The 17,282-nt window shown below is 39.1% G+C and overlaps 1 protein-coding gene across 1 annotated transcript in view; it reads right to left on the bottom strand.

The window, feature by feature from the left end:
• LOC134536807 (Krueppel-like factor luna) overlaps nt 1-16,593 on the bottom strand; it is a 362,378-nt gene extending 345,785 nt beyond the window's left edge. The window contains exon 1 of the mRNA XM_063376748.1: nt 16,565-16,593. The gene's annotated coding sequence lies outside the window, so the exon portion shown is untranslated. The remainder of the gene's footprint in view (nt 1-16,564) is intronic.
• Between the last annotated feature and the right edge of the window lie 689 nt (nt 16,594-17,282).

The raw sequence follows: 17,282 nt of genomic DNA, 5'->3' as shown, positions 1-17,282 counted from the left end.
ATATAAAACCTTTCGGACAAACTTGCGCTATAAAACATTAAAATAAACATATATTGATTGCTTTTATTTGGCCCTTTGTTGTTTGTAGGTACTTGAAAATATGCGAAATTATTTTATTTTGTAGAACTCACGGAAGCAAGTGTAATTGTCGCTGATAAAGAGTTTCTGTTTCTTTATCGCACTGAGGCCTGCCTTCTGCAGTAATTACCTACACTACCTACTTTTTCCTTAAATTATTTCTATTTTATTTTTTGTGACATCAAAGGTAGCTCGTCGAAACGCAATTCACTAATGAATCCCTCCCGAATCCGTTGTCGATTTATGTTCGTTGTGATCATTACGTCAGAACATATTCTTGAACGCGAAATGAGAGTACAGTCCAGTCCGTAAAGACGTGTGAAACATTGTCCGTTTCAATTAAGCGACAAACATACATTTTATACAAAAGCCCAGCATTAAAAAAACAATTGTCTACATTACGGGGCCTTTGGAATAAAATTAATTACCTTCATCACTGAAATTTTCACAGTTTCGATACAAAAAAAATCATAATAATTTCAATGTACAACAATATTTGTATTTAAAAAAATTAATTATCTCACCAGCAACAACTTTTTAATAAAAAAATCCTATTTGGAAGATATTCAGGCATGATCTTTAACTTAACAAAGATAGCTTCTATATAATGGATTTAAAAAAAAAACTTCATGATATCTCAGGGTTGAATATCTGTGAGGCTCAGTTAAAAAAAAAAAAAAAAAAAATACTTCAAGCAAGCTGTATTACGCATTGTTGCTTGCGAATTACATTTACAACGACGGAATGTGTGAACAAGGCAAAAAAATAAAGAGAAAAGAGAAAATTCAGGAATTGAGGGAAGTGAAGAGGGTGAGACAATCAAAATTTGCTCGCTCCATTTTCCTTTTTTTTTCCCTCTCTCACCGCAACTCGAAATGACGACGAGGTTAAAATCACTGGCGAGAAAAAAAGAGTGTGAAACGGAAAAGGCGGGTGGGGGGTGGGAAAGAGAGGAACGGGGAGCGAATCCTTTTCACCAGCCTTAATCCTATCAAGAGGCATCCCAACCCCCTTTTACCAACCCAAAACCCTTTTTCTCGCGTCTTTCCCGAGCGCCAAATATTCCCCCGCCCCGTTTAAAGCCCATGCCACATCTTTGTAACCATTATTCTACCAATCCAAAACCTCACTCCCACCACTGCTACCCTTTATCTTCCCTCTCGGTCCCCCTCTCCCCCTTTTCCCATTTCACGAACAAACCCCCCCCCCCCCCCTCCACCAACAACTCCAGTTCGTCTGCAGGCTGCCCAAATGTGCGTCATTGATTTTGCAATTCCCATTCCAAGATATCGGATTTTCGTTCGTATCCTCCGCTCACCCCTCTTCTCCCTCTTCACACAAGTAGGCGGCCATCTTACGTGGCGAGACTAACCAATACCAGCATCTTCTATCCATCAACCCATTCATCCATCTCTCCGGTAGCGGGGATTTTTTTCTTCTTCTTTCTTTTTTTTTTCCTTGGAGGAAAATGAGGAAAAAAAAGGGGGATGGGATTTGTTGGGTGGGAAGAGGGGAAGGAGGTGGAGCGGGGGGGGGGGGGGGGGAGAGAATCTTTGCCTTCCATCAACCCGCAGCACATCCAATAAAAGTGAAGGCACGCGCGCTCGCGCGGGGCCAGCACAATGCCAGGTCTATATGTTGCCCTGGTTTATAGCCTGTTGAGACTGCTGGGGGGGTCCCGCGTACAGTCGCCGGCAACGCCGCTAGACCGCGAGCACCCGTCAACCGCGCGGCAGCACGGCGAAGAGAGCACACGTCCGCGCGGCACTAGGAACAGTGTAGGCTGTGTTCGGGAACACTGACATGTGCGGCACTTTGCTGCAAGCAGAAGGGACTTGCTGGAAAACCAAACCTGTATTTTGTCTTGTGAATTAATCTGAGGGTAATAATAGGTAATTAAAGATTGATATGTGTACTATTGAAGAATTTTAATAACAATAATGTGTGATTGACTTGTTTCAGTTGTTGGTGATCTACGCAGTGCTGCGGTATGATCGCAATCACGTTTTTCTCTCTCTCTCTCTCTGAAAGGAACGCACAAAAACGGCAAGAAACACGCGATTGAATACAACAGCTTGGGAAATTTACGATCCGAATGCGTTCCGATTCCTATGCATTCAGACTTTTTTCCCCAAGAAATTTATGAGAGTTAGCACAGATCTGCAGTGAATTTCCTACACATTATAAACGTTATATTATATATATATATATATATATATATATAGAGAGAGAGAGAGAGAGAGAGAGAGAAAGTTAAATAAACGTGTTCACAATCTGTTTGTGGACGAAAAAAAAAGTATACATTCCGATTACGTTGGGTGGGTGCCTACTCTCAAAACATTCTCGCACATACAAAACATTAAATATTAACTCTCCAGAATTGCCTAATTCTGATTTTTTTTTAGAAACTGCATTTAAATAAACTTTTAACTGGATATTTACTAAACTACCAAAAGTGACCTGCATTGGAACTGCCTCGCGATAAGAGTTTGCACTGTATATATACATATATATATGTATATATATAATATATACATACATACACAGAAAGTTCCTGAATTCGTGATGCATAAGAGATGTGCATCAACAATTGCGTTGAATTGATTTTTTTTTAAGCAGCAACTGCTAACGCTTCATCTATTAGAAGTAATAAGCCCGATGGCCTGATATTGTCGGGTTCGAACCAGTTGTGACCTGTAAGTCGGCTCCCAGAGACTTGAAGGGTGAGGTCGGGGATGGGAGGGGGCGCGGCGTGACTCAAAGTCCTTTTGCCCGCGGCTTCCTGGTTGAAAGTTTCAAAACTCACGGCGCATGCGTCGGGGGATGACGGAACACAGCCAGACACGCAAAAGTCATCGCTAGGGACCGGAAAAATTCGCGGGTTCAATGACCTGTAGGATGAACTCCATAGTTCTGCGTACTCTCGGTCAAATGTCACCCACTCATTGGCTGCTGTCTTGTGAGACGTCCCAACGTAGCATCCCGTGATTCGATACAGCTTTGGTTGGGTGTTTCTCATTGGCCCAGAGTCATCCAGGTGAGTTGTGAGCCAATAGCAGAGGCAGCACTGAGGTATAACTATTTGTATTTTAGCTTATCGCGAAATGAATTCGCGAATTTTTCCGGTCTCTAGTCATCGCGCAACATATGCCCAGTACAACCAGCAGCGCACTAGGAGGGCGGTACTAGAAGCTAGTTATAATGGGGCGACATAAACGCGAGGTACTTGGTACCTCGCTCGTTCCTACGTTTAAACGCCTTTTTAGTTTTTAATTTCGTACAAGCTTTTCATTAAATGTTCTCTATTTCAATATATATATATATATATATATATATATATATGTTATTGGTTACGTAAGTTACTTTTGTAATTTAAATACGTGGAGTTCATTGCAAGCCCCGGTGCGAGAGAAGCAGGGATTTTAAGTTGTGTGGTGTGCGCCCGAGGGAAATTCGGCGGCTCGAGACTGTTGGTGGTCCTGCTTGCTGTTGCGCGAGGGGGAAGCCTTATTTTCACAGACGAGAGAGCCGAACCACCGATCGTGCATCTTCGGTTTTTTTTTTTGTTCATTGTAACTCATGATAACTATTGGTCAATTAGGTTAGGTTAGCTACATTATAAATACTTTAAACCATTGTGGACGGTTGATTTGGTCAGGATAGCTACATTAAATATACGAGTAGGCCAGTTGCAAAGTAAGCCTTGTCCACAAAAATTGAAAAACGAGTTTATGGTGGTTTTGGGTGCACCTTTGTGGTTGGTATCAGTGACAGTTAAGAAACTGGGACAAAATAATTCTTGTCCCTGTTTAAAAGCAGCACAAAATACCAGTACAGTTTCAAAACATGCCTTGTCCAAATTTGCTACTGTTACAAAACAGGTTATGTCCATCCCGAATACTGTAGCAAAATAGGTCTTGTCCTTTAAAAATCTAGTGTTTTCAAATGCGTAATGTCAAAACGGGTCTTGTCCATTTAACATTATTTAAACATTAGTACGTGCTGTGAGAGGTTTTATAAATCTATAAATGTTGTGTAAAATAAAAAGGCCAATATTGATGAATATTGTCGTAAATATTATAGTGTCGTAAAACTATTTCACTCGTGTAGTTTTGTACTGGGTAGGCATAAAATAAAACGAGTTCTTAAAATATACCAAAGTGATAAATCTAACATCAACTTCAAACATTAATTGCTTACAGGAGTTGTATACTATATTAATTTATTATCACTTCAGCCATAACATTAATATTGTTACTTAATTTTGGTTTCGTTTTGTTGAAGGTGCACCAAAAGAAAATCGCAGTGGTGATGTTAGATCCAAACAATTTGCCTTAAAAAAACAAGCTGTCAAAACATACATTCAATCACTACAACTACTAGAATCGCACTACTGTCGTGGCAAATCAAAACAGCAATATTTGCAGAGTTCTCTTACAATAAAGAAGCTTTGGCGTTATTTTAACCAAGCTTCAGACATCAGCCTAAGAGTTAAATATGAATACTTTAGAAAGATCTTTGTTGAGGACTTCAATATTAGTTTTGGTTGCCCATCAACAGATGCATTTTTATTCTGTATTCGGTTGAAAGAGGAGATTAGTTACACCCATGATCAGGGCAGCAAACAAGATCTAATTACTCAATACAGAATGCATAAGCTCAAAGCAAAAGTGTTTTATGAACTGCTTAAGAAAGAAGAAGATGGTGTAGTTAGTTTTAGCTTTGATTGCCAAAAAAATCAAGTGCTACCTAAACTACCTGATCAGTCTGCTTACTGCAGCCGACAACTATATTGCTACAACTTTACGATATGCCAGGGCACGACATCCTCCATACAAGATTACCATAGTACTTATGTTTACACGTGGACTGAGCCAGAAAGGTATAACGGGTCTAATGCTATTGCATCTGCAGTCTACCATCGACTAAGGAACACAAGCCTTGCTGGTGTACATACCGTAAGTCTGTACTGTGATGGCTGTGGTTGCCAGAACAAAAATAGCTCAATGATCGGTATGCTATTCAAATGGTTACAATCATATGCTCCACAAAATGTAAACAGAATTATACTGACGTTTCCGATCACAGGACATTCATACATCCCTCCCGATAGAATCTTTGGCCTCATTGAACAAGTGTAAAAGAAGAGGGAAACCATAGTTGCTCCTGAAGAATACTATGAACTGTCCAGGGAGCATGGCCAGCTATTTAGACCAGTGAAGATTATAAGGTTTATGATTGGAAGAGTGCAGCTGAAGTAATATTAAAGAAACCTGGTAACTGGCATTTTCAATTTTCTCCGTTCAAGCGGTTCGTAATACATCGTTCAGAAAATGGAAGTGTTCTCGTAAGAGGAGAGCCTAACTACAAGGTAGATAGATGCTGGAGCTGCTAAATCAATATGCAGGCGTGGCAAAACCATTTCATACATAACACCACAAGAATTGAAATTTGGAGTACCAATAAAACCTGAGAAACTAAAAGATGTGGAAAGCCTTTTGTGTAAGCATTATGGAAGTGAATGGAAAGACAATCCCCTTCTTGGCTGGCACAGTTCTATCCTTGAAGACACAACAGTAGGTGAGGCAGAAGATGCTGAAGATGACATTATCATGACAGATGATGAACTTAGTATATAGTATTTAGGACAAACTAAGAAACTCACTGTTTGCTCATTGCAAACCTTTAATTTTTTTATTTGCATATGTATGTTAAAATTGTGTTGAAAACAATGGTAAGCAAGTCGGTTTGTTTAGTGTTCTTAACTTAAAATTTAAATGACCTGTCTGTTCCAAAGTCTGCATCTGTAACTAAAATACACAATATAAATTTAATTAGTTATAATGTACATTCCTTTAGCAAAGTGCATCTTGTCCAAACCCAGCAGTTTCAAAATAAGCCATGTCCAGCTGACTGTTGCAAAATAGGCTATGTCCAAACAATATTATTTAATTTAAGACACCCCAATTATGCAATTTGTATGATACTTTGTGCCGTGGAAAGAAGACTCACTAGCAGTTTGGTAGTATTTTTTAAATCACTGTTAACGCTTGGTAAATGGCGGCAGCAGTTTTTCCTGCATTACGCAAAATGATTTATGCTGGACAAGTCTTACTTTGCAACTGGCCTACTCAATTATGAAATAGAACGGGGAAAAAAAGCGAGCATGAACTTCGGGTAACTTCGGGTGTGGCTCTCTCGTCTGTGAAACATAGGCTTCCCTGCACGAGGTGGCTGCTGGCGGCGCTGGGAGCGCCGGGGCGAGGAACAACCAATGACGAACCGCGGCGAAGGCAGTGGCGCAAATGGCAGTCAGAAAGAGCACCACGGCGCGGCCGGGAGCGACGAAGCGACAAGGCGAGCGAGCGCCGAGCAATAGGACGCTCCGTCGCCGACATCAACAAACAACAACCCTGCCAACGGCTTCCTACAACATCTGGCAAAAAAAGGTACAACAAGACCGTGCTGGTGATCATATTGAAGGAATGCAACGGTCGTTCGCTTGTACAAACAATAAAGTCTTTCTTTTGACGTGACGTCTAATAAATCGATGAACGCCATCTGCACGCACGAAAACGTGTCCCGTTACGCACATTGTCCCGTTACGCCGTGTCCCGTTACGCTCATTGAACGCTTGCGCCACTCGATTGGAACAACCGTCGATTTGACTTTTTCGAGGCACATTAAACTTGAAACACTCCCATTCGTTTCCTACTTTTCCTATCATCGTCCTATCCTTAACAGAATAACACAGATTGGAAGAAGTTAAATAGCAAACATGTATGAAAGTTATAGTTAAAATAATCTCTTCGTTAAAGAAATAAACATATTTGAATTAATGAGTGCAAATAAAAGTAAATTTATCAATTAAATTGTAGATTTCATTTCACTCCTTCTTTGTATCCATACAAAATAGTGATAATTCAATAAAAATGATTCAATTTTATTCATAAAAGTATGCAATCATTTCATCAATGTTTTGTTATGACGTTGTCACGTTAAACTATCGTCCGTAAACCGACTTTACAGACAACCAATTTTTTTCCAGATACGTTGTAATTACCCTCGTATTTATTGCAGTATTTTCAAACTAGTTGCAACTGGTTTCCGACGGAATCTTTTTGTAAAAGTGGACAATTAATTTTATTATGTGTTCGCACACGCCTTGTAAATCGTTCTCTGCCATGTGATCGACGTCGGATCTTCTCCCTTGGTTCTCGTGTGCTAAGAGATCCACGACGGTTTCTGTGAACTGCGCGCTTGTATCGTTTGCTGGAAAGCACCCTCCGGCGCTTCACACGGTCGGGTTCCAGAGCACACGTTCCACGGCGTTCCGACACACCCACCCATTGAAACGTGTGCCACACGAATTTCGAAAACTTTCGCCTGAATGTTAAGCATCCCGAGGGCAAAAGGACGTAAAGTCGTGCCCCTCTTTTCCAACCACGCCCGCCCGCCCGACCTCAAAGAGGAGCGCCAGCCAGCTACTTTCAAACAAACAAACAAACAAACAAACAATACTGCGGCGCGACTGCAACAGACGAAAATCCGATCGGCTCGGCTTCCCCAGGTTTGCCAATTTCCAGTGCACGAACGTTTCTCCACGTCAGCCAACCTAACGCTCGGGGTTCTTCCACCCCGTCAACGTCCAAGTAGCTGATAAATTTGGCGAGTTACGTTAAACATGTGTGAACTAAATGCATAAATAAAAAACATTTTGGGTAGGAAAATAAAAAGAGCGCGTAAATCACGGACTTTCTTTATTGCAACGCGTCGTTTCTCAACTGGCTGAATCCATAGCAAAACTAACCATAAATAAATGTTGCAAAAATGTAAAAAAAAGTGCTCAGAAGTCTACCAAAAATTTAAATTTCTCCAGCGATAAATCACCATCTCTAATTTTACTGGTATGTGATCATCAGCACCTGTAAAGTACGCGATATTATTTGGAGAACTGTGTTCCTTTTTTGGACCAGAGGTACACGGAAAACCAAATGTTCTGTACTTTCACAAAATATTCCTTGGGAAACCAGTTGCAAATAAATAGTTTATAATACTACAAGAAATATATCGTAACATTGCACAATACATGGCTATCATTAGTTTTGCATACATTAATTGCGTTTTTTTTCTCGATATAATACGAAAGTTAGCGCATGTTGATGTTTAATTTAAGCATAATTTTTTTAACCATTGTAAAATACAATCTAGAATTTAATAATTGATCTTTATTTTGTGTTGATTTGTTTATTAATGTGCGCAATTAATACAGGAAAGCTATTAACAAAGCTTTTTAGATATAAATTAATTATTGAAGGTACTGGGACAACACAAAGCATAAATGCCCGGGTAAGAATTGGAACCCAGTATTAGCGAGAACACTACTTTGTTGTAATGCGGTCGGATGGTAAAATGTGGAAAGGTAAGCCACCGGACAAAAGACACAACAGACACCCGACTTATTTGTGTGTAAGTTAAGTGCGCAGAGCGCATAATCGTGCCAGAAAATTACGTGAATTGTGCAGGTATCTAGTGATTATTTTGACAATGCAGGATAATTCTGGTGGGAAAGGGGTGGTAGCTGGGCAGAGCCACGGATAATGGATTTCGAAAGTAAGTAAGGGATCGGGAAAGGAGGGTGGGGGGGTAATTCTAGTTTGATGAAGTAAAAGGGGCTTTTGGAGGGAGGGGGGTTGTAGGACAGGCAATTAGACGACTCACGTAGAGGCAATGTCGACCCGGGACTAACCGGACACTCAAGAGGGATCAGCAGGCCCGGTATTGCAGAACCTATGATTAAGGGAAGGGTGGTGACAAGGGTAAAGCAACCCCCCCCCCCCCCCCCCCAACTCATTTTCATCGATCCAAAGATCCAATTGCCCCCTCTGAGCATATGACTAGAGTTTTATACGATAGATGGGCCACTTAAATCATCAAATACCATGAAATCCTTAGTATATGAAAGATTATAGATTTGATTGGATGAAAAATATTTGAGGAAATAAAGTAAAAAAAAAATCAACACTGAATACATCTCAAATTTACTCAGTCATTTTTTTTTTTACTTCATATGTATCCTGTTAACATTCCCCAATATATTTAACATGCAATAAATAAATAAGATTACAACATGTAGTGATTCTGGAAACTGTTCGCGAAACAAATATTTAAATGGTTGAATGTTTCGATACCATTGTAAAGATTTTTAATTTCTTGAATATTATTTGGTATTTTGATCCCTGAGATCGAGATTCAAATTCGAGGGGTATATTCGAGTTACTCTTTGGGATTCGAATACGAGATTTGGTTTCGAGAAAATTGAGATTTGACCCATCACTATTTTATACTCTGTTTTTTGTGCAAAATTGGCCCTATTAGAGGGACAATAGGGGTGGTTACCACCCTACACACACCCTTTTATAATAAACAAATAAATAAATGGAATAAAAAATCTGATCCAGCCCGCATCTGTAATTTCAGTCGGTTCAATTGTTTTAATTATTGTTTTTCATTTTTAATTGCTACTGTACCTACTGTGCGTCAATTTTAGCTAGCCTGCTCTTTTAAATCAGACAAACAATAATTACGGTTATGAAGTTCGAGAAAGTGAAAAATGTTTTAAAATAGGATTTTAAGTGGCATTTATTTTTAAAAAATTTCGGACTCCCCATTTTTTTAAGCTCAACAAAAACCTTCACGTCATCCGCCCTTCCCAAAATCTTCGAGTAATACACCCTTCCCAAAAGATTACAGTCATCTGCCCTTCCCAAAACCTTCCAGTCATTTGTCATTCCCAAAATTCCGATTCGCGACGCCCAATGGTCTTGCGTTAATGTTACTTGTCCACTGTTTTGGAAAGTAGTTCCAGTGTTACCTTTTTACCGACTATTACTAGGGACCAGAAAAGTTCACTGGTTCATTGACCTCTAGGATAGATTCCACAGTCATTTATATACTCGGGAAAACGACACTTGTTGGTTGGTTGCAGACTCGTCAGACGTCTCAACAAGGTTGTTACGTTATACGGCACTTTCTCGGTTTAGGGTTTCCCATTGGCTCACAGTTCCCCAGATAAAATGTGGGCCAATCGCAGACGCGGTGCGAAGGTATACTTGTTTGGATGTTAGACTATCATGGAATGAATACGCAATATTTTCCCGGTATCTTTAATTATTATACATGATTGTTTTAAGAACAATAAGAACCACGCAAAGTTGTTCAACAGAAGTTGTTCAGCAGAAGCTGCTGACAGAAGTGACAAAAGGTTTGTTGGTGCTACTACTTCTGAGTGCTGCTTAGTTTGTGAATAGTTAAATGAGAGAGACTGTACGTCGCAAGGTTACGCACAGAAGCTAAACGGGCGTAACATGGGAGTATTTCGTGTTAGTGAGGCGGGATGATAAGTGCGTCACACGCTGCGCTGGTGCTTCCAAATGAACTGGCCCCGCAGTCTTCTCGTCGCGCACGGGGAAACTATGAGACTGAGTGGTAACCATAACATCTTATGGCAGAGGAATGAAGGTAAAAGTTTTAAAGGGGCGATTACATGAGTAGAGTAAACGGAAAAGCAACTAGGGCAGATAAAAAGACCGATTATACGCATGTGCGAATAGCAGCTTTTTTTTATGCGAAGCGAATATTAAATCGAATATCCAAAATACTTGCGAAGTATACTCGAATTGCGAATTTTTTTTTCTCGGTGAAGGCGTCTTAAACTTAATATACAAAAAAAAAGATTTAAATTTAAAAAAAATCGTTTAATGTCCGTAATGTCTGAACTGATTATGTGATTAACCAATTGGTCCCGATATATAACATCATTCTGAATTTTTTTTTTAAATAACCATGCATAATAGAAACGTTGAACATTCATGAATCTAAACGGAGTGCCTTGTTTTGTTTTTTAAGCAGCCAACGTTATTCAAGTAAAACATAGACAAAAAACTAAATATTTTCATGGGTGAATCTTAGGCTTTCAATGTTTTAATGTTTTGCACCAAACGCAACGCTTCACATCGGAGCCGAAGCTTTGCATCACAACCGGAGCTTCAAATAACACGAATAGCACATTTTCTGGCAAAGTCCATTCGAATATTTAAAAGAGCTTCGGGTCATTTCGCTTAGTCGGAGCTTCGCACAGGCCTAAATTCGATTTCGCGGGTATAGCAAATGTGATATAGCATTAATTACTTTATTGGTTATACCATTTACTCCACCCGTTTAATCGCCCCTCAATGCAAGTCACTCGAGTGCTTTCAAGAACTTGTATCGAGTGTTTTATGGCCTATACACACACACACAAACACACACTCACACTTGAAACATGCGTTTTAAACATTTTCACTGTTCCAAGAAATACAGTTTAAAAATTAAATACGCAAACAGTACTACTCACCCATCCATCCTCCACGTATTCTTCAATGCAAACGCGTGGGTTTTTTAAAATTATTTTCCTGGGTCTCCGGTATCTCCAGGAATACAGTCGGGCGCCTGGTATCTCGTAGATTCGAATCGCGCCGGGGGTGTCGACATCGAAGATGCGACCCTCGGCACATTAGCGCGACGTGCCAGCGACCGCGGCCACCTCGGAAGCGTACACACTCTATCGCTGGAAGACCATCCTCAACTACCCTCTCGTTTCCAGAACCACACCTCTCGTCCGAGATAAAGGTCTGTTCGCCTCAAATTTTTTTTTTTGTTTGTTAACATCTAAATAAACACAGTGATTTGATTTAAAAAAAAAAAAAAAACTTTTTTTTTTCGTGGAAGTAAATATGTTTGGTCACCTAAAATAAAATTTTAAAAAAATTGGTTGTCTGTAAAGTCGGTTTACGGACGATAGTTAAACGTGACGTCATAACAAAACATTGATGAAATGATTGCATACTTTTATGAATAAAATTGAATCATTTTTATTGAATTATCACTATTTTGTATGGGTACAAAGAAGGAGTGAAATGAAATCTACAATTTAATTGATAAATTTACTTTTATTTGCACTCATTAATTCAAATATGTTTATAACTTTAACGAACAGATTATTTTAACTATAACTTTTATACATGTTCGCTATTTAACTTCTTGCAATCTGTGTTATTCTGTTAAGGATAGGAGGATGATAGGAAAAGTTGGAAACGAATGGGAGTGTTTCAAGTTTAATGTGCCTCGAAAAAGTCAAATCGATGGTTGTTCCAATCGAGTGGAAGAGAGATATATGCGGCGCAAGCGTACAATGAACGTAACGGGACACAGCGTAACGGGACAATGTGCGTTACGGGACACTTTTTCGTGCGTGCAGCCGGCGTTCATCGATTTATTAGACGTTGTCACGTAAAAAAAAATCGCTTCGTTACCTGAACTGCACATCATTGTGTTTGGTGTACGAAAACAGCAAAGATAATTTTGATTTCACGGTTGACAAAACATTTAACCGTATTTTTTTCAAAAAGAAAAAAAAATCGTGTTTGCTTGCTTTAAATATTTCAGTTCAAAAAATCTGAACTATATACTGAAGACGACTTTTGGGGTCAAGCTTAAAAGCAAACGATGGGCGATGACAGCACTCAGCTATGTTATTTATACAGTTTATTTACCGGAACACATAGAAATGGCGGTTATGATTTCCATTCATAAAACTATATCTATATATAATTTTTAACTTGCGTTTCACAACCAATTGAAACTTGATCAATGTCACACAAGAAAGATTTCACTTTATTTACACACAGTGGTGCACGAGTATCCGCAGACTACAAACTACCCCCCCCCCCCCTCCTTTTCCTAGAAAGTTGAACAAATCGGAAGGGAATGTGCTTGGAATACGCATCCATAGCAACAGACGGTTTCGCCTGTGGAAGAGAGCGAAGAAAAAAAAGAGAGAAGTTGGGAAGGAGGTTGGATAGCAGGGGGCAGGGTTTGGATAGCAAATACATGTTTATTTTTCAAGGTGACAACGGAAGAGCTGGCGGCAAAGTAAATCTCGCGGGCGGAGAAAACGGTGGCAGAGAGAGAGAGAGAGAGAGAGAGAGAGAGAGAGAGAGAGAGAGAGAGAGAGGAGAAGCAAAGAAGTGAAGCGAAGTGATAGGGTGGACCCATACGAGTGTAGGGAGCAGCGTGTTATATAGGGAACGTAAAGGGGTTTGGGATGGGAAGGAAGGATAGTTGTTGGTATCGGGTTCTCTCTCGCTTCCTCCATTTCTCCCACACCCCCCTCTCTCCATTTTTCGAAGAATCTTAACTCACAACCACCCCTTCCCACACAGTAAACCCCTTTCCCTGGCTGCGGCTCGCCACAGACGCGTACGCCCTCCAGGGAGTGAAAAGCAGGTCTATAGGAATCCCAGTGTCGAGGAGAAGTACAGTCTGTGCCGTGTATTCTGTCTCAAATTTGATTAGTTCTATTAACGTAGGGGTCGTTACCACAACGCCGAATGTCAAACTTGCCCACAACGCCGAAATACCATAACGCCGAATGTCAAAATTGACCACAACGCCGACCGCTATAAAACTGCTGTGTACCACAACGCCGAAATAACAACTGAATGAATTTGTGTGTGTTTCTTAATTGTACCTTAACGCTGAAATACCACAATCAAACCTAACCTTACCTAACCTAACCTAACGTAATATAACCTAACCTAACTTAACCTAGCCTATCCTAGCCTAACCTAACCTAGCCTAACCTAACCTAGCCTAACCTAAACTAGTCTAACCTAACCTAACCTTTGTGGCAGTCCTGCAATGACATTCTTCGGCGTTAGTGTATTTCGGCGTTGTGGTAATTCGGCGTTGTGGTACACAGCAGTTTTCTAGCTGTCGGCGTTGTGGTGTCAATTTGGCATTTCGGCGTTGTGGTATTTCGGCGTTGTGGTGCGTCTCCTTAACGTAGTACCAATTAGATGTGTACCCTTCTGCCATTGTTGTTCTATCGACAATTCTTATAAAAAAAATTAAGGAGCCCCGCCTAACTGGGCACACAGACGGCGTGCAGAGCTTTCAAGAGACACCACGCAATTTTAAAACCGCTCAAGATATACGAGTGGTGTCTGCTTACGTAAAAACATATATTTGCAAATACGCTGAGGGCTTATTTTGTTTTTAAACTGTAACTTTATAAGAGTGAAGATGGCTAAAACGTGTGTTTTCAGGGTACTTTTCTTTTGGACATAAAACGCCCAGTTCAGACTCTTGAAAAAACTCAAGGGGACTTACAATGCACATTTTATCTCCCGTCCTTCTGCCAAACAATTGTTATTGTTACCACTCAAATCTCATGCTTGTCCTTTGCACTAAGAGAAGACTGCGTGCCAGGCCAGGTCCTTGCTTTTAGAGGCGACCCCGCGCTAGAAGCACCAGTGTGCGTCGCACTTAACATCCCTCCTAACACTCCTGACCAGGCGGGCCTATTAATCCGGTGAAATTAAAAAGATGTATGATATTTTGTACTGATTTAAAATCTACCAGCCTACATGGTGTTCCAGTCTTTAGAATCAAGCCGAGAAAAATTTGACAGAACAATATGCCGGTCCTTGATCATATAAACCAGATAAAAATAGTGTCGTAGTTATTGAGTTATATGCATATATTTTTTTAAAATTTTAATATCCCAGCACTGCTGCACCACGTTATTAAATAAAATAGCTACATATACTACATTTCTAATTTTTTTCCAAGCAATCCTGAATAACCCTGCTATGGATAACAATTGTTAACAAGTCAAACACTTCGTAAAAAAGGAATTCCGACACTTTGAAAAATTTCTAACCAGATAACTTTGAATAAAAATTATTATTTTTTATGGTAACTTGGCAAGTTTCTTTAAAAAGATGGATCATTCGAGACGGATTTTAAAAAAATCTTTCCCATCTTGACGTCGAGTTCTGAGAGAAGCTGTAAACGAGCCGCGATCTTTTTGAACGCTGAAGCGTCGTTTGCGTGTTCGTGATTGGTTTGGAGTTTCTTTCGGATGCATCTCGGGAACCAGCTCACGAATCACAGCAGTCACTGAGGAGGGAAAGTCCTGAATGGCGCGGCCAAAATACAAGGAGAGGTTCTCTCTTGCCGACAATCACCAATCACAGTGGAGAAAACTTCTGGCTCGGACATACAATAAATAACACATTATAGTAATCGTTCGGGCTGCGAAAAGAAAAAAAATCTTTACCCCTACTTATACAAGACCAATCTGAATTCGACCGAAAAACATCGGTTTCAGCTTCAACACAAAAAAAAATTGTTGAAAACCTATCTATGGCTTATGGTCTTAAAAGTGCTTCTAAAGACTGTGATATATGTTTTTGATGGCCGAGTAGAAGAACTGGTACATTGAAAACAACGAACTGGTAAAGTAAGAATCTGATAAACGTTTAATTGAAAAAAGTTATACAACCACAGTAAAATTTGTCATTGTTGTAAAATGAACTCATTGAAATAATTGCGGGTAATTATCCATTTTTTTCGTATAAATTTTTCTGACGTGAATATTTTAAGTTGTCTAAATCAAGTTATTAATCCGCATATCAAAAACTAACTTTTATTTCGGATTGTTTCTTCACAATATATTCATACGCGTGTATCTCGATTAACAATCAGTGCCATTCGTTTATAAATGTTCCTCCGACGGCTGGGTTCGGGTCGTGAAGGCGGAGCTGGTGACCGCCAACTTGGATTTTGACGTCATGGCGACCATTTTGTATGACCTTAACCTTAACTAAAATTTGCCTATAACTTTCCCAAATTGACTCAAAATTTACCCAAAATTCGCCAAAATGACTCAAAATTTCTAGTTTTTAGGACAACAAAATTTCCACCAAAATTTCAAAAAAAAAAAAAAATTTATGAAAATTAAATAATAAAAAAATCCTTTTCTAAGATAAGCTTCAAAGGTCAACGTTACGGTCATCCAAGATAGCCGCCAATGACGTCACAATGCAATATGGCGGTCACTGGCTCATGCTCCAAGACTCGGACCCAGTCTTCGGAGGAACATTTATATACCTACTAGCACTGCCAATGAACTGTAGCAGCTCTAGCATACTGGGTGTTGTGGATATTAAACATACCTGTCCGGCGTTGTAGCTTTCCGTTTTGGTCGATAAACCATTATCCGTTCATATCGTGCTTCATATCGTATACTTTATTATTATAACTAAACCAGTTATTGAGCTGCAAGTTGATTATACCAGTCTTGGAGCTCTTTAGTCGATTATGTTTAATTTTTTTTTCGTAACGAACGTGCAGTCGAAGTTTTTCGGCAGAATTTAGATTCACTTTGTATACAACCTAACTATTATGTCACTAACCACGCAAGTGCAACTATTGTAAACTAAAAATAAACACGAGTTTTACAAACAGTTATTAAATTAATAAACTTAAAAGTTAGTTAATGATTGAATATAAATTAGTTAGCTAAAGTTACCATTTTTTCAAGCTTAAGAATATGTGTGCATTTTTGTTATGATAGTTTTCGTCAGCAATTGGTACTCACGAAATTTATGAGTCATACCTCCACCATTCTCCGAAAATTGACTCCTCACCTGAAACAAATAAGAAAGTCACAATTAACATCAGATAGCATAGTTAATAAAGCAGTTTGACATAAAACTATACAAATTTTCACTCGTCTGTGCTAATAAAGAACCACTGGAAAAGAATACGGAAGTTTAAATATTTTTACGGCTTTAGGTCTTATTTATTTCAGATATTTAAAACTGATAATTCCATGACATTTTTTATCAAATTAATTGTATTTTATTGAAGAATTTATTTCAGATTGCTAAGATAAATAGCCTACATAAAAATACTTCTTTAAAACCAAGTATTAAATGAAACAATAACATTAAAACTATCCTGGAAGCATGTAAATAGATCAAAACTGTGAAAATTCAGACATTTATTAACAAAAAAAATTAATGTATGTAAACGTAAAAAAAAATTTCACAAACTAATTTCGTAAACAAAACATTAAAAGTACATGAATGTATCATAGCATTACCAACTCAAGAAATAAATTTTGATGCTCATTTCAGTAATTACAAGCGACCGGCGTAATATGATTAGAAACTTTTTTTTTCTAATCGAGAAGTCTGTCGCGTCCGCGAATTTTATGGCGATTAATTGTCGAACGTGATTGGTTATATAAAAATTATTTGTCGAATCACGTCCATCTTGTTAAAATTCGTTAATTCCCTTTAGTTTTGTGAATA

This window comes from Bacillus rossius, chromosome 11, assembly GCF_032445375.1.
Source record: "Bacillus rossius redtenbacheri isolate Brsri chromosome 11, Brsri_v3, whole genome shotgun sequence".
In the NCBI taxonomy this organism is placed as follows: domain Eukaryota; kingdom Metazoa; phylum Arthropoda; class Insecta; order Phasmatodea; family Bacillidae; genus Bacillus; species Bacillus rossius.
The sequence above is the reverse complement of the archived record's forward strand: the minus strand, read 5'-3'. Positions and strand labels throughout refer to the sequence as shown.